This window comes from Chlorocebus sabaeus, chromosome 25 (genome assembly GCF_047675955.1).
Source record: "Chlorocebus sabaeus isolate Y175 chromosome 25, mChlSab1.0.hap1, whole genome shotgun sequence".
Classification (NCBI taxonomy): domain Eukaryota; kingdom Metazoa; phylum Chordata; class Mammalia; order Primates; family Cercopithecidae; genus Chlorocebus; species Chlorocebus sabaeus.
This window is the reverse complement of record NC_132928.1, coordinates 67,081,946-67,108,601: the sequence shown is the minus strand read 5'-3', so window position 1 is coordinate 67,108,601 and position 26,656 is coordinate 67,081,946. Positions and strand designations below refer to the sequence as shown.

Below are 26,656 nucleotides of genomic sequence, written 5' to 3'. Positions count from 1 at the left end.
TTCCTTCCCCTTCACTTTTCTACCCTCCCCTTCCCTCCCCTTCTCTCTTCTTCCCTTCCCTTCCCTCCCACTCTTGCTCTTCAAGTTAGGCTTACAGAATGGAGTGGAAAAACATTTAGAAATCTTTAGCACATGGCTCTTTCTCAGTTGTCAGGTAGGTGAGGACATTTGGAGATCAAGGCTCAGGCCATCTTTCAATGCCTTTTCATGTTCAGTGCCCAGTGATTCTTTTCTCTCAAGACCTCTACTTCTCTCTATTCACAGTACTGTTGTGAGGAAAGAAAGTTGATACTTGTGAATAATAATAATTATTAAAATAGTTTAGCATGATTGAGTGGATAGTCTGTGCCACGCAGGTGCCAGGTACTTCACACAGAACAACCCATTCAATCCTCATAGCTCTTTGAGATAGCAACTACAATCTCCCCATTTTACAGGTGAGGAACCTGAGATTTAGGTTAAAATATTTGCCCAAAGTCATTTTAGTTGGTTAAATAGTGGCCCCAAAAAGATGTGCCCAAACCCCTTAGATCTGCAAATATGACCTTGGTTGGGAAAAGAAAATTGTATTTTTGTAGATACAATTAAGTTGAGGATCTTGGGATGAAATTGTACTGAAAAACAAGAATGGGCCCTAATCCCAATAGTAAGTCTCCTTATAAGAGACAAAAGGAGAAGGCCACGTGAAGACAGGGTTAGAGACTGGAGTGATGTGGCCACAAGCTAAGGAATGTGGACAGCCACCAGAAGCTGGAAGAGGCTGGAAAAGTTTCTCCCCTTGAGCCTTCAGAGGGAACACGGCCCTGCTGACACCTGGATTTTTGGACTTACGGTTTCTATAACTGAGAAAGAATGAGTTTCTGCTGTTTTAAGCTACCCAGTTTGTAATAATTTGTTACAGGAGCCCTAAGAATCTAATTCAGTCAAATAGCTGGCTCGTAAGTGGTGAAACAAAGATGCTATCAATATTAAAGCTGTTATAATAACCAAATTTATTTTATTTTTGAGATAAGGTCTCACTCTGTCACCCAGACTGGAGGGAAGTTGCATGATCATGACTCACTGCAGCCTCAATCTCCTGGACTTAGGTGATTCTCCCACCTTGCCTTCAGGGTAGCTGGGACTATAGGCACATGCCACCATGCCCAGCTAAGCTAATTTTTTGTACTTTTGTAGAGATGGGGTTTCATCATATTGCCCAGGCTGGTCTCGAACCCCTGGGCTCAAGCAATCCACCTGCCTTAGCCTCCTAAAGAATTGGGATTACAGGCATGAGTCATTGCACCCAGCCAATAACCAAATTTCAACAAGTCATTATAGAAAAATAATGAATAACATACAAAAAGAATTATTATATATTATCAGTTGAAAGGAGCATGCTAAGAAAGAAAGAAAGAAAGAAAGAAAGAAAGAAAGAAAGAAAGAGAAAGAGAGTGAGAAAGAAAGAAGAAAGAAAGAAAGAAGAAAGAAAGAAAGAAAGAAAGAAAGAAAGAAAGAAAGAAAGAAAGAAAGGGAAATAAAGAAAAAGAGAAAGAAAGAAAGAGAAAGAAAGAAAAAGAGAAAAGGAAAAATATAATACTAGTGGGTATTCCTGAATAATAGAAATGCTTAATATTCTTCTTTGGCTTTTCCTGAATTTTCCAGAATTACCGATGAATATGTACTTTGATAACTAATATTTTAGAATGTGTTAGAAGGAAGTTCAGTGGACTCAGAGGACTCAGACAGGCCTGTTCACCACTGACGATAGTAATAGGGCTGCAACTTGGGTGGTTTCCTGCAGTGCCCCAGGGAGTAGGCTTTCTACAAAGTCCCACTCTTTCATGAGTCATCACCAGAATCCCCACATTCTCTGCAAAATCAAGCCTGGAGATTCCTCTTTAGGGTCACAATGTCTACAGATTCATTGCTTCTATTTAGGAATTATTTACATATGCTTACATTCACACCTCACATTAAGTAAATGTGTCCCAGAAAGGTTGTGATAAGTGAAATTTTTAATGAATTAAATCATCCTGAAAACGTGGCTGAGTGGTTTCTCCGAAGCCCAGGCCGACAGTTTTGTGAAGTAGATTACTATCTCTCTCACACCCACTCCTACTTCAGCCCTCTCTGTTCTTGTACTGGATTTCCTTAAAGGAGAGGCCTCCAGGGTGCCTCATCAACCACACTTAGCTCTTAAATGCAGCTACTCACAGAGGACCCAGGCTCCCCCCTGCCCTGTGACACCACGTGGGACACAGACCTTCACAGGTGACAATCAACCCTCGCACAGGCGAAGCCTCTGGAAGCTGTTCTTGTCTTCATGGACACAGTGTGGCAAAGAGGCAAGGCCCGTCCATGCAGTCCTAGGAAGAGCTGCAGAAAGGCGTGGCAGGGTGGGCAGGCCTGTGGGTCTGTGTTCAGGTGACGGCTGGTCTGAGCAGTGCACTGCCTGGTCTCCTGCCTGGGCGGCAGCGAGGGCAAGTAATGCTGGACTGGGAGTCAAGCTATTCCACATCCCTAAAATCCAGTTATTTCCATTGGCTTTGCTTTGTTAACCAAAAAGTATCTGAGACAGATCTTAATCAATTTAGAGATTTATTTGGCTGAGGTGAAAGATCATGGCCCCTGACACAGCCTCAGAAGATTTTGAGAATCTGTGCCCGAGGTGGTTGGGTTACAGTTTGATTTGATAAATTTTAGGGAGACAGAACAGGCAAAGACAAAAATCAATATATATAAGGTATACATTGGTTTGGCCTGGAAAGGTGGATTTGCCAGTCAGATTTCCTGATTGGCAATGGGTTGAAAGGGCTAAGCTCTGCCTGAATAGTTGAAAGCAGCTTGCAATAAGGTAAAGGTGGGTTGGGGGAAACTGTGGAAGCCAAGATTCTTATCATGTACATGAAGCCTCCAGGCTACAGAAAGAATGGATGTGAATTTATCTCTTATCAAAGGTGTCAGACTCAGGAGAGACCTGGTCAGGGAAGGAGATTCTCTACAGAATGCAAATTTCCCCTACATGAGACAGCTGAATCGATTTTGGGGTAAAATACTTGGATTTCTCTCAGGGCCTGCTATCTGTCATGCGATGCTATGCTGGGGTCAGGTTGAAGGTTGGTCTCTTATTGCTGCTAGGAGTCTGTTCTGTCTGTCTCAGGATCTCTAATTTAATGTTAATGCTGGTCAGCTGTGCCTGAACCCCAACAGGAGGAGGGTGTGATGAGATGTGTCCAACCCTCCCTGTTTCCTGTCATGGCCTAAACTGATTTTTCTGGTTTCTTTGGGTCTCCGTGGCTAAGAGGAGGGTCCATTCAGTCAGTTGGGAGGCTTGGAATTTTATTTTTATTTTACAGTTTGTAGGTGATTGAAGCCCTTTAAAAGATGAGGGTCCAGCTAAGAAGTGAATTACTCCATAGCTGACTTCACATCCTTTCATCTGGATTCTTTTTTTTTTTTTTTTTTTTTTACATGTAATGGGTTCTAAAATTCTATTGTTAGTAAATAAGGCTTTATAGACAAAACTGTCAAAAATTTTCACGTGACATCCAGGCTAAAACCCCACATCCCAAGCTGGTCGCAGGCACTGTCTGTCTCTCAAGCATTCTTTTTAATTGTTCATTGTTCGGAGGAACAATTTAATATTGGACTAATTGGAACTGGTGGAATCTCCCCTCCCATCCCAACAGCCCTGTCTGTCTAGTTTAACCGAGGGATGAATTCCTTGCATTGTTCTAGGGAATTTGAAGAATCTCCAGGAGGGCCAGAGAGGAGACTTGGATGCCACCCAGCCAGAAATAGAGAAGTTGGGACCACCCAGCCAGGCACAAGGCCACACCTCAGCCATCACCACCCACAAGCAATGCAGCATGTATGAGTTGGGACAGGACACCAGAAACCACCTCATGATTGCTCCGGAAGAAGCAGCTGCAGGTGTTCAGCCATCCTTATTTCCTGCCATCCCCAAACTATGAAGACAGCAAAGCAGCCTGTGGAGAGACTGTGCACAGAGGCAACCCTGCCCTTACTTGGTGATGGCACGTGGAACTCTACCTCCCAGGTGGAAAATGGAAAAGTTGTTTCCTTCTCTGATCTACGGCCTGAGCTGTCATCAGGATTTTGAAGGACTGACTTAATGAATAAAATATAAAAGCTTAGCGTGAGCCCGGGATATGCATGGTGGAAGAGAATAAATAGCTCTTTGTACATCAAAGATACTTTCTGGATAACCCAATCTGAGAAATAGCTACTTCAGCCGCATCTGCTGGTAGGGAAGGCTGAGAAAATAGTGACTATAAAATGAAATGAGGCTTGTAGGTGAACCACATGAAATCCTGTGGACCGGGGAGAAATCACCAGCTATTACAGTGGAGTCTAGCTAAGAAGGGGCACGTGGGGGTGGGGAAATCGTGACCAATCAACAGTGTAGCTTGAAAATGTGGGTTTTCTCTTGGGAAGCTTCATTCCCTGGGAAGGAAGAAGCTATAACCAAACAGGAGCAATGAAGCTTTGCCTGGAGAGAATGCTGCTCACATTTGCATGTTAAATGAACTGAGGCCTCTCCTGGCTCCCCTGGGAGGGCTCTCAGAGGCAGCTCTAGCCTCAGAGGGTTTCTTGCCCACATCTTACTCTGATTCAGAGCCCGCATCCCCAAAGAGAGCCTTGAACACAGCAGGTATTCAATCAATATTTGAATTAAATTGCATTTTAAAAGCTGATTTCTTGAGTGACCCCTTCCCCTACCCAGCCCCAAAGACTGTCCTCCGATATCTCTTTGTGCGTATCCTGAATTCAAGCTGCAGTGAGAGGCTTTAGCAAGAGAGAGAAAACCCACTCTCAAAGCTTCATTTGCGTCAGTTTCCATTTTATTTCTCGCCTCCGCCAGCCTTTAGATGAACAGGTCCTAAAGAGCTATGGAAACAGCATTGTGGAAACAGCAGGGTGCATTTCAGACTTGTGTGCCTTGGCAGGGCAGCCTCGTTTTTAGTTGTGGTGGCTTGCCAAAAAGGCTGGCTCTCCCTCAGCTAGCTCCCCTGGGCACTGTCACCTCCAGTAGAGCCTCTTTACTCTGAGGGGTGGCCCCTACAAGGAGGGTCCCTGCTTGGCAGCTTTGTCTTGCTCATACACCCGGTCTACCTGGAGGCGTGCAGGAGGCTCTCGGGTGGCCTTCATTCTTACACACCTGCGTACACCTGTGTCCAGGTACCACCACCTACACACTGCCCAGGCCTCTAAGTCCACATGCTCGGATTCTGGTTGCTTTTATTTACTTATTTATTTTTGGACAGTCTCATGCTGTCATCCATGCTGGAGTGCAATGGTGTGATCATAGTTCACTGCAGCCTCAACCTCCTGGGCTCAAGCAATCCTCCCACCTCAGCCTCCTGAGAAGTTGAGCCCAACACCATGCCTGGCTAATTCTAGTAGCTTCTGATAAATAACATTCTCTCTGTTTACTCAAAATATAGTTACTGAATGACTGGTCTGGGCCAAGCATTATTCTAGGCACTGGGGATGCAGCAGGTACGAAATAGAGAAAACCCTCTGCCTGTATGGGAGTGGTGGGGATGGGACAGACAAACATCTAACATGATAAGTAAGTCAATCTGTTTTTCTTTCTTTTTTTTTTTTTTTGTGAGATGGAATCTTGCTCTGTTGCCCAGGCTGAAGTGCAATGTCACGATCTCAGCTCACTGCAACCTCCACCTCCTGGGTTCAAGCGATTCACCTGTCTCTTGAGTAGCGGGGACTACAGGCGTGTGCAACCATGCCCAGCTAATTTTTGTATTTTTAGTAGAGACAGGGTTTTACTATGTTAGCCAGGCTTGTCTCAAACTCCTGACCTCAGGCAATCCGCCCGCCTTGGCCTCCCAAAATGCTGGGATTACCAGCGTGAGTCACCACGCCCGGCCCGTAAGTCAATATTATGACAGGAGGTGATACTCTTTTTTTTTTTTTTTTTTTGAGATGGGGTGCTGCTCTGTCACCCAGGCTGGAGTGCAGTGGTGCAATCACAGCTCACTGGATCTTTGACCTCCAGGGCTCAAGCAATTGTCCCACTTCAGCCTCCCAAGCAGTTGGGACTACAGGTGCGTACCAGCATGCTGGGCTAATTTTTGGATTTTTTGTAGAGATGGGCTTTTGCCGTGTTGTCCATGGGGCCTCGAACTCTTAAGCTCAAGTGATCCTTCCACCTTGGCTTCACAAAGTGCGGGATTACAGGTGTGAGCCCCTGTGCCTGGCCAGGTGATGTGTGTTTTGGATAAAAATAGCAGGATAAGGAGTACAGGGGGAGGAATTTTGGTATGTAAAAGAGGTCATTTTGGTAAGTCTTGGGAAACCTTTTGGTAAGTGCTGGGTAAGCCTTCAGTCTAAGGCAAGCTCACCGTAGTTTCGGAAGGAGAGCCGTGGGCCTGAGGAAAAGAAAGGAACCAAGGGCAGCTGTCCAGTAACTGACAGGACCCAGATATCTTTACTGAGATGGAGAACTAAGGGAAAGGCTAGATTGGGGCAGGGGCTGTTGGGGGAGCACAAATAACTTATTTTGGATGTTATTTATGCAATCTTTAAAAACAAACATTATGAGTGGGGAGGAGAGGCCAGGCATGGTGGCTTATGCCTGTAATCCCAATACTTTGGGAGGCTGAGGTGGGAGGATCACTGGAGGGCAGGAGTTCGAGACCAGCTTGGGCAACATAGTGACATCCATCTGTAATTTAAAAAAAAAATTTTTTTTTAAAGTGGGGAGGAGAGTGAATGAAGGAAATACAACTGAGATGGGCAATGGAAAGAAGTTCTGCCCAGACACCAAGGAGGAAGGAGGGTGGAGGGTGCAGGAACAGAATGATGCCTCTGGAGCACTCTGTCCCCCTTCCTTCTGGCCCCAGACGGGACTCAGGCTTGTCTGGTCCAGAGCTTCTGTGGCTCAGCTTGTGGAGACTCTGGTGGGGATTGTGCTCTGATGGGGGTGAGGACCCCCCGGAGGAAAGCCCAGGGCTTCTGTTCACATCTCTGTCTACCCCCCAGGGGAAATGCAAAGGGATCTAACATTTATCTCTGGTTTGTCTATTTCACAGGGGGCCTGGATCATAGTCAAGATTACTAGACACTTGTTACATGAATGAATGAAGTCATCCAGTACTCATTGGCTCCACCGGGCTTCGACTTGCTGGACGTGGCAAGCCCACCAGGGAGCCCTGAATAGCCCTCCTCTTTCCAAACAGCTGGGGAAGCTGGTCACCCTGGAAACCTACTTTAGGTGGCAGCATCTTCCTCCAGGAGGTGGAGGTGTCTCCTGGACCTTAGAGACTCCAGGACACAGGACAAAGGGCTCTGAACTGTGGAGCTGGGAAACCTGGTTCCAGCTCAGCCCAGATTTACCAGCTGTGGACTTGGTCAAGTCGCTCACAAAACCCAAAGGATGAGGCAGAGCTGGCCCTGCCTCCATGGCAGGGAGCTTTTGAGAACCATAAAGAGAGTCAGGAAGTGCCTGGGGAACGAAACCACCGAGCAGTGCAGGGCATGGCTCCCCCACTTCTCCACTGGGGAAGAAAAAATCCAGACAAAGACAGTAGAGAGAATACTGTAGCCAATACTGCAGCAGTTACCACCCGGAAAAACAGATACTAATACAATAACTTGTGATTTTTGCTTCATATCTCTGTGGCATAAAATCATGACACATAAAGTTTATGTCCCCTTTTAACAATTCCTCAGTGCGATTCCCCTCCTGTCTCCCTCTCCCCAACGGCAACCACTGATATGTTCGCTTTATTCGATGCTTTTCATATTTTAAATATGTTGTTTATGGGAATGATCATAAATAAGAAATACACTGTTTGTTTTAAACATTTGCATAAATAATATCAAAGTAAATTATTTAAGTTTCCCCAGCAGTCCCTGCCCCCGTCCACCTTTCCCTCAGTTCTCTTTCATCACAGTAAAGAAAACTGCCCAAACCCAGTCACCACCCCGGACTTTCGAAGTGGCTTCCTACTTGGGGCCCTGCTTCCAACATTGGCCCTAAGAGTGACGAGGATCTCATTCTTTCTGTGCTCAAAGCTCTGGCCTCTTTCTCCCTCCCTGGCCTTGCCCAGCCCAGCTCCACCCTCTGTGCTCAGAACCTCACACCTGTCGTTCCCCACCTGGGGTGCCCTTCCGGCTGGCTGGCCCCTTGCCTCTCTCAGATTTCTGCTCTAATGACAGTAGCTGGAGAGGTCTTGCCCGATGTCCTTTCCTCTTTCTCCTTACCTTGCGTTTTGGTTACGCATCCTCCTCCTAATGGCTTTATTGATTTATGTGTTTAATCACCATCTTGTTACTTTTCTAAGGCTCGTCCTGAGTGTTTTCACAGCCTGGTATGTGAGCCAGCAGTGATTCTATACCTGGCAGCGGCCAGTGCACCAGAGCTGCATGTAAAGGAGTCCATGCAGAACCCTGGGAGAGCCCAGGGAGAAAGAAAAATGACGAGCTGGAAAGTGGACCAGAGCCTATCATTCCAACCTGCAGGTGCCTAAGGTCCATCAGAAGGTTCACCAGGAAAGACCAAGAGAATTGTAGTGACCCTCCCACAGTATCAGTGGGAAGGGAAGTACAGCAGTGCAGACCAGCCCCGCAGGTGCTTAGCCAGGCCTTTGGTTCTGCTAGGGAAAGGAGGGTGCCTCCCACAGCATGAAAAATCACACCATGTCCCCATGTGTCCGGGACCTGCTGCCAGCCACCTGCACAGAAGTCAGGTGGATGCCACCGGGGTACAGCCCACACTGATTCCTGACCCCGGGGGGTACAGCCCACACTGACTCCTGACCCCGGAGTGGGAGGGGCTGGCTCAAGATGAAATCTCGAAGGTGGGTCAGGCTAGGTCCTGGAGTCAGGGGAAGCATGGGGTTCAGGCCAGGCCTGGGTTCTCCCTGAAGTGAGGCTGACTCTGAGCCTTTCTCGAAACCCCAAATGTCACAGCAGTGCCCCGAAGGCAGGTGAGGCTCTGTTGCAGGGAATGCTGAGGAAAAAGGGAACATCAGGGATTGGTCTGGCCTGAAGCTGTGCTCCCCTAAATTATACCCTGGTTTGATTTGGGCTTGCCGTGGAGTTACCTCAACTAACTTGAGGTCCTCAGGGGAAACAGAGATGGACAGGGTTGATGTATATTTCAGGTTGATTTGGACTCTAAGGATTATCCCAGCTCAGACCTCGCTCTCAAGGAATAGGAGCCTGGCATTTGTCTATCACTCTTTTGGCCCGGGGTATGGTCTGGATAAGCAGAGGCATACGTGTGGCCCTGAGAATCCTATCCTCTGGCTCTCTCCTCCCAAGACATTCCGGAGCCATGACATGTCTCCCAGGAAGGGAGAATTATTTTTGTCTGTGGCATAAATAAAGCCAGGAATGAGTTCCAATAATCACAAGCACATGCCAGTGTGTGGAGGCTACTCTGACAGCAGCAGAAGGTTCCAGCACTGCCTGCCCTGCTGGTCCTGGCTGCAGGGAGGTGACCGGGATGGTCAAGGGTCAGGAGCAGGAGGGAGCCTCCAGGATTTTATTTAAAATGATCAGATTTTTCAAACAAATGGAAAAATAAAAAAATCTTGAAAACAAATCTTTAAAAAATGTACCCACTTCACTCCAGATCTTAAGAAATCAAAATAAAACATGACTATTCCTCTGGAAACCTGACCCATACCATACCACTCTCTTCTCAGAGGTCATTGCCAACATCGATTTATGTTTATTTTTCTCATGCTTGCTTTAACATTTCTACTATATATGTATGCATCTATAAATAAACTCTATGTGACATTGTTTTGTGTTTTAAAATCCTTTGACTTTTTACTGTATATATGATTCTGCAACCTTCTTTTCTTTTAGAAAATTGGGGCAAAAAACCACAAAGCCTAAAATTCACCCTCCCAACCATTTCTCCCTGTACCGTACAGTATCATTAACCACACTCAAAGTGTTGTGCAACAGATTCCTAAATCCCCTTTCTCATCCTGCATGACTGAAACTCTGCACGGACTGAAAAGCAACTCCTCTTCCCTACTTCCCTAGCCCCTGGCAACCACCATTGTGTTTCTGTGAGTTTGATTACTCTAGGCACCTCTTACAAGCGGAATCATACACTTTTTGTATTTTGTGATTGGCTTATTTCACAGCCTCAGGGTTCATCCATTGGGTAGCATGCCACTGAATTTCCTTCCTTTTTCAGGATGAATAATATTCCACTGTGTTTACAGAGCACACTTTCTTTATTCATTCATCCATTGATGAATATTTAGATTGCTTCCACCTCTAGGCTCTTGCGAATAATTCTGCTGTAAACGTGGGTGTACAAATATCTCTTGAAGATCCTGTTTTCAATTCTTTTGGATACATACCCAGAAGTAGGATTGCTGGATCATAGGGTAGTTTTATTTTTATTTTTTTGAAGAATCTCCATACTGTTTTTCACAGTGACTACACCATTTTGCATTCCAATCAACACTGCACCAGGGTTCTAATTTTTTCACATCCTTGCCAAAATTTATTTTCTGTTTGTTTTTTGTTTTTATAGTAGCCATCCCAATGGGTATGAAGTGATATTTCATTATGGTTTTGACTGAATTCCTTAGTGATTAGTGATGCTGGGCATCTTTTCATGTGTTTGTTGGCCACTTGTCTATTTTCTTTGGAGAAATATCTATTTAAGTACTTTACCCATTTTTAATTGGATTATTTGGGTTTGTTGTTGTTGTTATTGAGTTGTAGGAATTCTTCATATATTCCGACTATTAACTTTTTTATCAGATGTATCATTTAAAAATATTTTCTCCCATTCCATAGGTTGTCTTTTCACTCGTTGATTGTTTTCTTTGCTGCAGAGTTTTTAAGCTTGATGTCATCCCATTAGTCTAGTTTTGCTTTTGTTGCCTCTGCTTTTGGTGCCACATCCAAGAAATTCTTGTCAAATTCAATGTCATGAAGTTTTCTTCATGTTTTCTTGGGCTAGAATTGGGTATTTTCCCCTATGTTTTCTTCTATGACTTTTATACTTTCAGGTCTTAACATTCAGGTTTTCAATTCATTTTGAGTTAATTTTTGTGTATAGTATATGCGATTTGGTTTTTAAACTTACTTTTGTTTTTGAGATTTACCCACATTGGTACAAGTAGCTCCAGCTCAACACACGTTGCTGCTGCTGGAAACCCCTGGTAATGTTAGTTATCCATAAGTTGTTCATTCATTTGTAAACTCTTTACACACAGTGCTGTGATGAATGTTCTCTAAGGTTCCTGTGCACATATGCGACAAGCAGAATCACTGGCCCTGAGGTTTTACTTCTTCCCTATTAACAGATAATCCCCAGTTGCTATGCAAAGGGGTTGTAGGCACTGGATATATACCCACTTCTGTAAAGACTGAAGAAAAACTCCTTGTATTTCTGGCAGGGGGAGAAGAAAAGTAAGCATTTTAAAATACACCAGAATATTCTGTTCTTTTTAACAAGGCTTCCCCTCAGGAGAAACTATTTAGCCAGAGTCTAATCTATTTATCAGAGCCTAACCAACGTGGAGGAAGGAAAATACCCAATTCTCGCCCACGAATTAATTTCAGACAAGTAGACTTCAGAGCAAGAAAAATTATCAAAATAAAGTAGATATCAAAATAAAGATATTATGTAATGATTAGGGTCAATTTTCCAAGAAGACATAATAATTCTTAATGTGCATGTACCTAAAAGAACTGACATGTGAGACAAAATATGTGAGAGAAAACTGATAAAAATCCAAGGAGAAATAGGTAAATTCACTTTTATAGTTGGAAGCTTCAACCCTCCTCTATCAGTAATTGACAGATCCAGTAGGCAGAAGATCAGTAAGATATAGTTGAACTGAGCAACATCATCAGTCAACTGCATCTAATTGACATTTATAGAATACTTCATCCATTAATAGCAGAATACACATCCTTCATAAGCTCCACAGAATTCACCAAGAGAGACAGCATTCTGGTTCATGAAGCACACCTTAACAAGTTTAAAAGAATAGAAACTGTATAAAATTTGCTCTCAGATGACGATAGAATTAAATTAGAAATCAATAATACAAAGACAGTAGGAGAAACCCCCAATTACTTGGAGATAAAACAATCCACTTCTAAATGGCACACAAGTCAAACAAAAAGTCTCAGGAGAAATTTAAAGATATTTTGAACTAAGTGAAAATGAAAATACAGTCAATCAAAATGTGTAGAATGCAGCGAAAGCAGTGCTTAGAGGGATATGTATAGCATTAACTGCATATATTTGGAAAGAAGAAAGATCTAAAATTAATAATCTAAGCTTCCACCTTCAGAAATGAGAAAAAAGAAGAGCAAATTAAAATCAAAGTAAGCAGAAGAAAACAAGTAATCAAAATAAGTATAGAAATGAAACAATTTAAAATAGGACATCCTAGAGAAAATCAATAAAACCAAAAGCTGGTCCATTGAAAAGATGAATAAAACTGATCAAGCCAGGTTAATTAAGAAAAAAGAGAGAAGACACAAATTATTAATATCAGAAATAAAAGAAGGCTGCCATTACTGATCTCATGGACTTCTAAAGAATAATAAAGGAATATTATGAAAAAGCCTATGCCCACAAATTTGATAAGCTAGACGAAATGAACCAATCCCTTGAAAGGCACAATCTACTAAAATGCATACAAAACCTACACAGAAATAAATATATAATCTGAATAGGTTCATATCTATTAAAGGAATTGAATCAGTAATAAAAGAAAGCACCAAGCCCAGATGGATTATTGGTGAATTCTACCAAACATTAAACAAAGATACTCTACCCATTCTCTACAATCTTTTCTGGAAAACAGAAGCAAAAGGAATACTTCCTAGCTTATTCTGTGAGGCTAGGGTCATCCTAATACCAAAACCAGACACAGACATTACCAGAAAGGAAAATTACCAACCAATATCTCTCACAAACCCAGATGCAGAAATCCCCAACAGGTTAAGCATGGTGGCTCACTCTGGTAATCTCAGCACTTTGGGAGGTTAGGACAGGAAGATAACATGAGGTCAAGGAGTTTGATATCAGCCTGGGCAACACAGTGGGACCCTGTCTCTATGGAAAATAGAAAAAAATAACTGGGCACGGTGGTGCATGCCCATAGTCCCGTCTATTCGGGAGGCTGAGGCAGGAGGATCACTTGAGCCCAGGAAATCAAGGCAGCGAGCCATGTTCACAACACTGCACTCCAACCTGAGCGACAGAGTGAGACCCTGTCTCAAAAACAAAACAAAGCAAGCAAACAAACAAAAAACAAAAGAATAAAAGGTAAAAATTAGAAATCTTCAACAAAAGATCAGCAAATTGAATTCAACAATGAATGAAGATAATTATTCACACCACAACCAAGTGGGATATATTTCCAGGTATGCAAGGCTGGTTCAACACTTGAAAGTCAATTAATGTAATCTGTCTGCTCTAGCTGCTAAAATGCCACAACTGGGTGGCCTAAACAATAGAGATTTATTTTCTCACAACTCTGAAGCTTGAGGAGTCCGAGATCAAGTTGGGTTTTTGGTGAGGGCTCTCTTCTTGACTTGTAGGTGGCCACTTTCTTCCTATGTCCTCACATTCCTCAGTGTGTGTGCATGGAGAAAGAGAGGGCATGCTTTCTGATGTCTCTTCTTACAGGAACACTAGTCCTATCAGATCAGAGACCCTTCTGATTTTATTTAACAGTAATTACTTTCTTAGAGGCCCTATCTCCAAATACAGTCACACCAGTGGTTAAGGCTTCAATCTATGAATTTTGAGGGGACACACACATTTAGCTCATAACATAATCCAACACATCAATAGGCCAAAGAAGAAAAATCATATGATAATATCAACAGATGCAGAACAATATTTGACAAATATCCATTCATGATAAAACAAAACATAAACAACTCCCAGCAGACTAGGAATAGAGGGGAACTTCTTCAACTTCATGGAGAACATCTATAAACAATACACTGCTAACATCAAACTTAACGGTGAGAAACTAGATGCTTTCCCACTAAGATCAAAAACAGCAAGGACATCCCCTCTTGTCACTCCCATTTAAAGTAATACTAGAAGTCCTACTTAATGCAATATGACAAGAAAAGGAAATAAAAGGTATGTGGTTTGGTAAGGAAGAAACAAAATTTTCTTTGTTCACAAATGACAATAATTACCCAAAACTCCTATAATAGGAATTATAGCAAAGTTGCAGGATGCAAGGTTAGTATACAAAAGTCAGTTATTTTTTTATATATATGCCAGCAATGAACACTTGAAATTTAAAACTAAACACAAAATGTAACTTACATAAGAACTAGAAGAAAAAGAAATATGTAGGTACACATCTAACAAACTATGTACAAGATCTGTATAAGAAAATAAGAAAACTGATGAAATAAACCTAAGGAAATCTAAGTAAGTGGACAGATAGTTCACACAACGTGGAAAGAGACTGTTTTAGTTTGTTATGGCTGCTGTAACAGAATACCACAAATTGGGTGGCTTAAATAACAGAAATGTATCATTTCACAGTTCTGGAGGCTGGAAGTCCAAGATCAAGGTGATGGCAAGCCAGGCACTGTGGCTCATGCCTGTAATCCTAGCACTTTGGGAGGCTAAGGTGGGAGGATCACAGGAGTTTGAGACCAGCCTGGGCAACAAAGTGAGACCTGTCTCTACAAAAACAAATGGAAAAATTAGCTGGGTGTGGTGAAGTGCTCCTGTAGTGCCAGCTTGTTAGGAGGCTGAGGTGGGAGGATAGATTGAGCCTGGGAGGTCAAGGCTACAGTGAGCTGTGATCACACCACTGCACTCCAACTGGGGGAAAAAGGTGAGACCCTGTCTTAAGAAAGGAAAAAAACTTGTTGGCAGGATTAGCTTCTCCTGAGGTCCCTTTCCTTGGCTTGCACATGGCTATCTCCTTCCTGTGTCCTCACATGGTTTTCTTCTCTGTGCATGTGCATCTCTGCTGTCTCTTTCCTTGTGCCTTTATCTCCTTTTCTTATAAAAACACTAGCAGATTAGGTTAGGGTACATTTCAACTTAACTACCTCTTTAAATAGCTCTATTTTAACTTTAAGGTCTTATCTTTAACTGTCCTATCTCCAAACATATTTACATTCTGAGCTACTGGGATATCAATACATGAATTTTGAAGGTGGGGGGACATAAGTCAGCCCCTAACAGGCTAACTCAATATTATCAAGATGTCAGTTCTTTCCAATTAGGTCTATGTATTCAATATAATCTCAACCCAAATTACAGAAAGTTATTTTGTGGATATTGAAAAACTGATTCTAAAGTGTATATGAAGAGGCAGAAGACCTGAAGTTGGAGGACTGACTCTAAGGCCACCATAATCACAGCAGTGTGCATTCACACAGAAATAAACTGATCAGTGGAACAGAAAAAAGAGCCCAGAAATAGACCCACACAAAGATAAACAACTGACCTTTGACAAAGGAGCAAAGGAAATTCAACAGAGAATCTTTTCAATACACGGTGCTGGAACAACTGGATAGTCACATGCAAATCAATGAATCTGGACACGGATCTTTCAGTTTTCACAAAAAATTAACTCAAAATGAACCATAGGCCTAAATGTAAATCAAAAAACCATAAAACTCCTATAAGATGACACAGGAGAAAATGTAGGTGACTTTGGGTTTGGCAATCACTTTTTAGACACAACAGTAAAAGTACCATTCATAACACAGAACATTGGTAAGTTGGATTTTACTAAAATTAAATATTTCAGCTCTGTGAGAGATAGTGTTAAAAAAATAAAACAATTCACAAGATGGGGAAAAATATTTGCAAAACACAAAGCTGATAATGGTCTGGTATCCAAAATAGACACAGAACTCCTAAAACTCAACGATAAAAAAATGGACAATCTCAATTTAAGAATGGGCAAAAGACTCAAACAGACACCTCACCAAAGAAGGTACACAGATGGCAAATAAATATATGAGAAGATGCTCCACATCATCTGTCATTAGGGAGTTGCAAATAAAACAATGAGAGACTACTACGTACCTATTAGAATGGCCCAAATCCAAAACACTGACAACACCAAATGCTGATGAGAATGTGGAGCAACAGGAACGTTCATTCATTACTGGTGGGAACATAACATAAAACAGTCACTTTAGAGTATAATTTTGTGGTTTCTTTTAAAAGTAAGCAGTTACCATATGATCCAGCAATTGCACTCCTAGGAATAAACCCAAATGAATTGAAAATTTATGTCCTCACAGAAAACTACACATGAATGTTTATGGTGTTTTTCTTCACAATTGCCAAACCTGGGAGCCACCAAGATGTCCTGTAGTAGGTAAATGGATAAACAAACTGTGGTACATTCACACAATGAAATACTATTTATGATAAAAATAAATGAACTATTCAGCCACGAAAAGACTTGGAAGAATGTTAAACGCATAGTACCAGTGAAAGAAGCCAATCTGAAAAGGCTACGTCCTGTATGATTCCAACTGTATGACATTCTGGAAAAGGCACAACCATGGAGACAGTACAAAGATCAGTGGCTGCCAGAGGCTTAGGCAGGGGAGGGAGCGATGAACAGGCAGAGCATGGAGGATTCTTAGGGTATGAAACTACTCTGCATGACACTAGAATAGCAGATACATGTCATTACACATTTGTCACAATTTGTACAGTGTACCACACAGAGTGAGCCCTAAAATTGTATCGACATTGGCTCACCAATTGTAACAAATGCACCACACTAATGCAAGATGTGAATAATGGCGAAAGGTGGGGAGGAAGAAAGTAAACAGGACTTTGTATTTTCTGTTCAGTTTTTCTGTCAATCTGAAATTGCTCTCAAAATTTGAGTCTCTTGGTTTAAAAAAATGTAAGAAAAGCAGGTGGTTTTGGGAATCAAGAGGCAACTGAACAGATGACTAAATCAGAATCGCAAGGCAGATGGGAAGACAGAAATGATGCGGGTATTGAAACATTACACACAGAGTTGAGCCTGAGGAACAAACATGCTGATAGCTAGGAACTTGTAACTCATCCTGACAATACAAACTGCTCATGAAGGATTTCTCCACCTGAACTTTGCCTGATCAGAGAAGTGCATTTCAATGGCAACCACTGGACTCCAAAAGTATTAACTACTCAGAGCAAAAAGCTGGCTGGGCTTGGTGGCTTATGCCTGTAATCCCAGCACTTTGGGAGGCTGAGACAGGAGAATCACTTGAGCTCAGGAATTGAAGGCTGCAGTGAGCCATTATCATGCCACTGCACTCCAGCCTGGGCTACAGAGCAAGACACTGTCTCTAAAAATGTATTTTTTAAAAAAACAAAGTAAGCTGAAGAACCTATAAAACACTGTCTCCTAATTAAGTAAACCTTAACCTTGTAGTATTTTTGCCTTACTACTTGTTTAGCAAAACTTTCCTTTCATAGGTAATTCTAAAGTAAACTAAAAACAAGCCTCTTGGGGATTCCTGGGGCCCACAGAAGTGAGGTTTTATCAATTACTATTCTACACTCAATTGTCCCTTTCTGTAATGATAGCACAGTTTCCTGTTTTTGAGTATTGTAGAGGATAAGAGAAAAATGAATACAAGCTCCACTCATTCAGCTCTGGGATCAGCCTTTGGCCATCAGTAAAGCTTTATAGAGGTTGAAATTGTTTTTCAGGGATCTTGAAACCCTGATTCTTGCCTCATTGTGTAATAATGAGAAGAAATACCACTGACAAATCTCTGCCACAACTGGAAGAACACAAGAAGGCAAACTGTTCAGCCCAGCATGCTGGGCCTTGGTGATCAGCCTCTGTGTTTGCTGCCAAAATCTTACATCCATAGGGCTTAAGACCCTTTTAACAATATCTGATAATGGGCTCAAAATACAGACTTCCTAATTTTTTTTTCATTACAAAGAAAATACACATGCATATGGCTTTGAACTTGAATTGGCCTTGGAGATGTTCTATCTAGTTAAACTCTTCATTTTAAAGAAGTAGATATTCTCAGAGTTTGACTTGTCTGGGACTCACCCAGCTAATACTGAGAAGAACGATTAATAATTGCAAAATTCTTTGTTAGGATATAGATCTATTGAAGGCAGGACCTAATTCCTATTTGTTCTTGGACACCCAGCACTTAGCACCTTCCACAAGATAGGTGGTTAGTGAATATATATTGAATGAACACTCAAATGAATGGATGTATGAGCCCATTAATAGGGTTGGAATACATGCCTCCAGACATCCAGGCTGTTATTTGCCATTTGCTCTTGTACTTTGAATCCACCAGCAGCTCTGGAGTACTTTGATTGTCCAGCTAAGTCTTTGGTGTTGATTGGTATTTTGGGCTCATCAATTTTATCATCTTTTAAAATCACTATGTTAAAAGAGTTTTGAGTATGATATTTGGTACCTTCTTGATGCTCAGTAAAAATCTGTTGATAAATGTTAAGAAAGGATGATTTTCTTACTCTGTAATTTTTGAATACTTACTGCTTGCTTGGAGGAAAAGTTCGGAAGTTAAGGTCCCTGACATTGATCATTCAACTTCTTATAATTGAAGAGCAGAGTCAGAACTGCATGGTCCTGACAATTTCAGGTTCTTCCAGCCATGAAGGAAACCTCTATTGTTTTGTTTTATGTTTTGTTCAACATCCCAGGATCTGCCACCACTGGTCCCATAAAAAGTGAAGGTGCCCAGGCACAGTGGCTCACACTCATAATCCTAGCACTTTGGGAGACTGAGGTGGGAGGATTGCTTGAGGCCAGGAGTTTGACACCAGCCTGAACAGCATAGTGAGACCCCCATCTCTAAAAAAATAAATAAATAAATAAGAGAGAGAAAGAGAGAGAGAAAAAGTGAAAGTACAGCAGAGTGATTAAGTAGGTACCAAATAGCAGTTACTGACCCCCCACCACACACACACCTTTTTATCAATGTGCGAATGTTCTATGAATGTTCAAGGTAATACAACTCAGTTTCTATGTGGATTATTACATTTGGATAGTAGAGTCTTCAGAGCACATTCACAACTATTTGATCACCATATAACCACAACAATGTAAAAAACAGTAATAGTATCAGTAGCTAAGTGTTTTCTACTATTTACACATTTAGTTCTTCCAACCTATAAGAAATGTTCTAGCATTATGTTCATTTCATATATGAGGAGGCAGAAGCTTAGAGAGGTTTTCACCTAGGTTGTCCAATAAGTGAGTAGCAGCTGGATTCAAAGTTACATCTCAACTATGCTGTCCTCCAGGCCTCACCCCCAGAATGTGCTTCCACATCCTGGTTCTGGGTGGTCTTTAAATCAGTCCTCCCTACTGTTGTCTCTTTCCAGATTCACAGCCAAACCGCTTGAAAGCGGGGTCTACACCGGGCATCTCTGCTTTCTCACCAATTAACTCGTGGCTCTTTGATATTCACCCCACCGCTCTGTTCCAATTGCTCTCACCCAGGTCTGCATTTTTCTTTCAGAAATTTGGGCAGCGACTAAGTTGGATTAATGGCCTGGAATGTGCCAGACCTGTTGGAAGCCCTGAGTTTCAATGGTGCTCAAACAAGGCCTCTGTCCTTCTTGGCTTACCTGGCTTACTTCATGGTCCTAGTCTGACTTTTCTTCTGGAAACATTTGAATCAGTATTCCTCTCACTTCTTGGAATGCTCCCACCTCCACCCTTTTTTGACAACCAATTATCCGGGTTCTCTTCCTCTCCTCTCCCTGCTTTTCCTCTCCTGTGGAGAGGCCCTCCTTTGTACTCCATTTATCCCGTAAGTGCTATGTTCCCAGGGCTCAGTGGTAGGAACTCTTCTTGTCTCTCTTCTGCTCTTTCCTACTCTTTGCTGAGCAACTTCATCAAGCCGCAAGGCTTTATTTCCACCTGTGAACTGACAACACCTCATCCCCTTCTACTGACCTGTGGAACTATGCTGACCTGCCAGCTGGACAGCTCTTTCTGGATGGCCGTGGGTGCTTACACCCCACGTGCCCATCACTGGAGTCAGCTCTGCCTCCTGTGATCTGAGATCTGCTCTTGCTCAGAATAAAACCACCATCCTCCCAGCTACTTCAGCCAGAAAATGTCCTCTCCCTTCACTCCTCCCTCCTTCCCCTTCCACACCCAAGTATCTAGGACATTCTTCACTTCTTTCTCCCTTCAGAATGACCCCAGTCCATGTCACTGTTACTTCTCATTGCAGGTTCCTTTGCTAAATGCTGTCAAAGAATCCTATCCTTCTCCATTAGAAAACCGACCTCTGTTTGTAACTACACATTCACTGTTGTGGTCACCTGATTTTTGGATCCCCCTTTGAATCGTAAGCTCCACGAAAACAGAAGTCTTTCCCTTTCTGCTCACTGTTTTATTTCTGGTACCTGTGCAGGGCCTGGCATAGACTAGACCTGGGTCTAGTTTATTGAAACAGCTCCCTAACTGCTCTCCTGTCTTTGCCCTTCTCCAATATCTTCTCCCAATAGCAGCAAATACACATATCTGATCATGATGTCATTTTCTTGCAGAAAACATTTCAACAGCTTCTCATTGCCCTTGGATAGAATGCTATGCTTGAGACAGCTTAGGATCTGGCCCTGGTCTCTTCTGTCCTCACTCTCCAGCAGCATCCCTAGGCGCTGGGAGACGTTCTCTTCTTTGTTGCCATCCTCGCCACCTCCCTTGCTTCCAAGCCTTCCCATCAGTTGTTCCTGCTGCCTGGGATCCTTGCTCTTCTGTCTCCTTTTGTTTAACCTGATTATTGTTTCTCATTTCAGCTTGGATGTCACCCTGCCAGAATCGATGCCATCCCTGACCCCCTCCAAAACATCAGCACTCAACACACCACAGAATTTCCTCTCTCCCTTGACTTAGCTTACCGTATTTCATTGACACAGGTAATTGCCTGATTTCTTTATCGTATGTAAATCATCTGAGAGCAGGGACAGCTTCTATCTATCCATTGAGCTTATGGCACAGTTCCTGGCTTGGCACAAACCCAGTAAACCTTTGCTGAATGAATGAATAAATAAGTAGCCCAAGGGTAATGCGAATATTGGCTAATACTGCTAGGCTTTAGAAATGGATTGGAAGGTAGAGTATATCCAACGTTTATTCAGTGATTATACATTGTATCTTGAGAGTACAGTCAGTGTGTCAGAGACAGTGTCTCTTAAGACTACTGTCTTAAATAGTGTGGTGAGCACCTCGTGAGCTCAGAAGGGCACCCTGGCTGATGCTCCCAGAGGAGACTTCCTGGGCTCTCAGAAACACCAGGGAAACCTGGGTGTACTCCACCATTCCCATCCCTTTGCCCTAGACCTTGCTGCCCTAGACAGCAAGTTCTCTTGCTGTGCATGGAACATTCAATAATCAGAAAACAAGGGAATAGGAAAGCCATTTGGTTAGTCTGCTTGCAAAAAAGACTGCTCTTTGTTTAAAGGCAGTGAGACAGAGGCCCGTTACGGCTTCCATCAAGTCCAGAATTCAGTGAACCTGGATGCCAGGAAGGTTTTCCTCTTACAGGTGATCTCAATCTTGCCTGCTGTAATTTGAGTATTTTTCTTCTGATTGCACCTTGTTGGTGACACACCCAGTCCCTCATTCGTGCTGTCCTCTCTCTCAGCAAGGACCTCCCTTCTCTCATGACTCTGCCTAGATGCTGTCCTCCCTGGCACCAGCCCCTAAGAGTGAGGACAAGGGACTTCCTCGATCTAAATGACTTTGGGGGAGATAAAAGGAATGAACTAAATATCAGTGTTTCAACATTGACAGAACTCAGAAACATAATGCTGAAGGAAGAAAGTTAAATAATGAGGCCGACAGTAAATTATTTATGTAAATCAAATATATACAAAGCCATACTACACATTTGGTAGCCACACGTGCATGCACACTTACACACAGACAGGCATTGGGGGAGGGCGGGAGGGTGCTGATCCATAGTAAGAGAGTGTGATGATGGGAAGGTGGGACTGGGGGCAGGGATAAAGGGCACAGAGGAGAATGAGTGTCTGCACACAAAAGCCAGCCTCATCTGAGCAGATGATGCTTTTGTGCCACCAACTGAGGAAATGGTAACTTGAGCTTATTCAAGTCCAGCCCCCCAAAGGAAAAGGCATGACTAAAGGCATGACCAGGATTCAAAGGCTGGCCGTCTCTTCACTCTTCACTCCTTCCCTTCCACACCAGAGCACAGTCAGGTAAGTGAGAACGACTGGAGAAAGCCCGTCTGGTGAGAGGCACCCAGCGAGCTGCGAGCAATGTGGAGGCTCTGGGACTTCTGCTGCTTGGTGCATCCATCCACAGAGGGAGAGAAAAAGGAAAGCCAGGGATTCTAATCAAGGAAAAAGGATCCAAGTTTTCTGGGATTAGAAAAGACATATAGCATGTCCTCCATAAAAGAACAGACAAGCCCAAAAGGGATCTTTAGCTTCAAATATCAGGAACGATGACGTAAGCTGAGGAAGGTTTAACTCCATGATTTAGAGAGGGAGCATTTGATTTAGTATGTTAAGGCAATGTCAGAACAGATTCACAATCCTTGGAAGAAGGTCACCCGCGGATAAAACACAGCCTCCTGAGTGTGGACTCGCCTGGCCGCCTCCAAGCTCCCTCTGCCCTCCTGTGGGCTGGGGTGCCCACTCCTCTTCCATACTCCTTCACATGTGCTCTCTCCTGCCTGCAGGCCTATGTTTTTCCTTTGAACTTTGTGTATTTATAAACATTTTATGTGATTATTATTAATCATATTAAAACATAATGTGATTATTTTATTTTATTTTTTTGAGATGGAGTCTCGCTCTGTTGCCCAGGCTGGAGTGCAGAGGCACAATCTCGGCTCACTGCCACCTCTTTCTCCTGGGTTCAAGTGATTCTCCTGCCTCAGCCTCTCAAGTAGCTGTGATTACAGGCATGCACCACCAAGCCCAGCTAATTTTTGTAATTTTAGTAGGGATGGGGTTTCACCATGTTGGCCAGGCTAGTCTTGAACTCGTGGCCTCAAGTAATCCACCCACCTCGGCTTCCCAAAGGGCTGGGATTCCAGGCGTGAGCCACTGTGCCCAGTCCATAATGTGATGATGTTTTGCTGCCTTAACTGGTCTGTCCTTGAATAGGATTGAGTACATGCCATAGAAAAGCATGGTTCGGTTCACCAAGCCTATGGGAGTGAAGGTCTTCAGACCACAGAGCCCTGAGCCCACGGTGCTGGCTTGCCTGGTCCCAGAGTCCCGTGTTTAGGAGGAAAAAGCTACTCTCTCCTATCAGCCCACAGAGAGTGATTGCCGAGCCCAGTTTCCCTGCCCACCCCACTTCTACCCTGATAATGTGCGTTTATTTATTTACTTATTTTGATTTTTATATGTTTTATTTGTATAAATTTAAGGGGTGCAGTGCAGTTTTGTCACATGAATATGTTGTGCAGTGGTGAAGTCTGGGCTTTAGTGTAACTGTCACTCAAATGTACTCTGTACCCACTGAGTAACCCCTTACCCCTCACCCTCCTCCCCTCCTTCCCTCCCAAGCCTCCATTGGCTATTCTTCCACACTCTATGTCCACATGTGCGATTCTGCCTCAGTCTCACGTGAGGCACAAGTCAGTAAGTACCCAGCACCCCCATGTTACAAAGATGGGAGCCAGCCCCCTCCAGAGGTCTCTGGACCCAGGGTGGTGCCATCCTAGAAAAGAGGCTAGAGATCCTCGGGCAGTTGAAGAATTTATTTATTTATCTATTTATTTTTTTTTGAGACAGAGTCTCACTCTGTCACCCAGGCTGAAGTGCAATGGTGCAATCTCGGCTCACTGCAGCCTCTGCATCCTGGGTTCAAGCATTTCTCCTGCCTCAGCCTCCCGAGTAGCTGGGATTACAGGTGTGTGTCACCACACCTGGTTAATTTTTGTAGTTTTAGTAGAGACAGGGTTTCACCGCATTGGCCAGGCTGGTCTCAGACTCCTGACCTCAGGTGATCCACCAGCCTTGACCTCCCAAAATGATGGGATTACAGGTGTGAGCCACCGTGCCCAGACAAGAATTCTCTGGAGTGTGTGCAGCCAGTCCTTCCCCTTGTGGGACTGGTCTGCCCCGGCCTGTGGAATCTCGGGGGTGAGGGAGAGGGAGTGAGACCAAGAGTGCCGGTGGGAAGTTGTCCACCCTGGGAAGGGATGCACCTGTGTTTACAGCAGAGAGGATGTGACAGAGCAGGCCCAGGCTCTCCTCCCTGTCTTGCCCTCGACACTCCTCAGAGAATGTCCTCCTGCTGCCCTGTGTGGATGTGAGCCTCTGAGAATCCAGGGCTGAAAGGGAGTTGATGGTGGCTACATGAACGGTGCGTCACCCTCATCAAGAGAGCTGGGGGTGAGAGGTTCCCAGGAATCAGGAGAGGCTCCCCAAGGACCCAAGAAGACGTTCCTGAGAGGAAAACAGTTTTCCTATAGGCCATGGCCAGCATTCCAAAGCTGGATCTCAGGCCGACAAACACAGTCCCTCTCTGCCTAGTACAGCGCTGCCCATCCCTGCTGTGGTCCTGGAGAGGTCAGCGTGAGAGAGAGATGGGGGTGGAAATACCAGCAAGGAGAGAAGCTCATGAGGCATTAGGGGCTGAATTGGGTCCCCTCAAGCTCACATGGTGAAGTCCTAACCCCCAGCACCTCAGATTGTGACTGTTTGGAGACAAGGGCTTTAAAGAACTAATTAAGATAAAATGAGGTCTTTAGGGTGGGCCTAATCCAACCCGACTGCTGTCCTTATAAGAAGAGATGAGGACACACACACACACACACACACACACACACACACACACACACGGAAGACTACGTGAGGAAGACAGCCCACGTGGGGAGATGGCCATCTCCAAGCCAGCGAGAGGCCTCAGAGGAAACCAGCCCTGCCAGTGCCTGGCTCTCAGCCTTCCACCCAGCCTGGGCCACTGTGATGGGCAGCCCCAGCAGGCAGACTCACTAGGTCTCTGCCATTCTCTTTGCATGCTTCCTGCCTACAACAGGCTGAGCTTTCACTTTGAATGAAAGTCACACAAGATATATGAATAACTGAACTATGATCATGACCATAGTTCTCATGACGAGAAAACTTTTTGTCTCATAAGCTGCAGCCTGGCTTTCCAGACCCGGGAAGAGCTAGCCACACAGCTGGGTTTACAGGAGGGTCCAGATAAACACTGGGATTGCTTCACGGCCACCATTAGGGGCTGTACTCTTTTAGGGTCCTACTGACATCCTTCATGAAGGCAGCAGGCCCATCACTGTCATCCTAAGCAGCTCTCCCACATTTGGCAGAGGAGTTCACACTTCCTGGGTTAGAGTTTGGCTGCACCAACTATTCTTTGGAGAAAATAGAAGGTCTAAGTCCAAAGGAATGAAGGGACTAAAGCATGCCTGCTTTCAGCAGGGACCAGGCTCCAGCTCTGTTCCCCGCATCCCATGTCTGTTGAGTCTATTCTACTCTAAAAGACTGTGTTAGGGCCTGGTGGGGGGAAATGAGTTTCTCCTTTCACCAGGCTGCAGTGGGGTCTTAGTGGCCTCGCCTACAGATCTTTTTCCCAGATTTCAGTCTGTCTGGCAGATTTTCCTCTATGACGTACCTATTAAGGCTTGTCTTAAATTAAATCTGCTGAGCCAGGCTTGTTGCTGAAGTGACCCCACAATCCCCTAGAGGTGTACTGTGTCCTCAATAATATGAAAACTGACCCAAACAGAGAGGGAGGGATTGGTTTGGCCTTGTTCTTCAGAGTAGCCAGGGGGAAGCATCGGGACTCCACCGCCCTAGCAGAATGAGGCTGCAGCAAGTTATTCGTGTTGAAATGAGTGCATGACACACTGAACAAACCGAGAACAGAAAACTGAGATTAAATCCCACCAATTCCCATCAACCAGTGCTGAAGTGGGAGGATTGCTTGAAGCCAGGAGTTTGAGACCAGCCTGGGCAACAAAGCAAGACCCTGTCTCTACAAAAAAAAAAAAAAAAAAAAATGTTTTAAAAAATTATCTGGGCTTGGTGACACAAGTCTGTAGTTCCAGCTACTTGCGACACTGAAGTGGGAGGATCGCTTGATTGCCCAGGAGTTGGTGGCTGCAGTGAGCTGTGATCACTCCACTGCACTTCGCCTGGGTGTCAGAGTGAGACCTCATCTCTAAAAAAAAAGTTAAAATAAAATAAAATTATAAAATAATAATAAAAAAGAGAAGGGTCACTCACCACAGAGAGCAATTAATGTCCAGAGAGTATGAACAGATCCTGGGACTGCTTTGCAAGACAGTTCAGTTAAAGTTGCTTTAACTTTGTAGGCGGACCAGCCTCTGCTCAGCCCTTGAAAGGAAAGCTGGGCACTCACCACGCTCAGTAAGCTGAATAAGAGCAGGCCACGAGGCCGCCAAGCCCTCCAAGGATAAAGCATGAGCCCTGGGGCAGCTGGGCATGTGCTGGAGATAGGTGGCTCAAGGCCAGTGCCTCTTCAGTGCTGGAAGCTGTTGACTCAAGATTCGTGCGTCACTGGGCCCTTGGGGGTGGGCCAGGGATCATGACTCTGGCAAGCTCACAGAGTGCCTGAGATTGAAGCTGCCATGCATGGTGGCTGCTTTATGTTCCTGCAATAACTGACAGGAACCAAAGCTGAAAGCATCCTGTGTATGG

At 43.9% G+C, this 26,656-nt stretch overlaps 1 long non-coding RNA gene across 2 annotated transcripts in view; it reads right to left on the bottom strand.

The window, feature by feature from the left end:
- Positions 1-26,343, bottom strand: part of LOC103230714 (uncharacterized) — a 56,448-nt gene extending 30,105 nt beyond the window's left edge. For both annotated transcript variants that reach the window (XR_012091302.1, XR_012091303.1), the window contains exons 1-2: positions 26,222-26,343; positions 16,049-16,130 (exon numbers count right to left, since the gene is read on the bottom strand). This is a non-coding gene — a long non-coding RNA (uncharacterized lncRNA). The remainder of the gene's footprint in view (positions 1-16,048; positions 16,131-26,221) is intronic.
- Between the last annotated feature and the right edge of the window lie 313 nt (positions 26,344-26,656).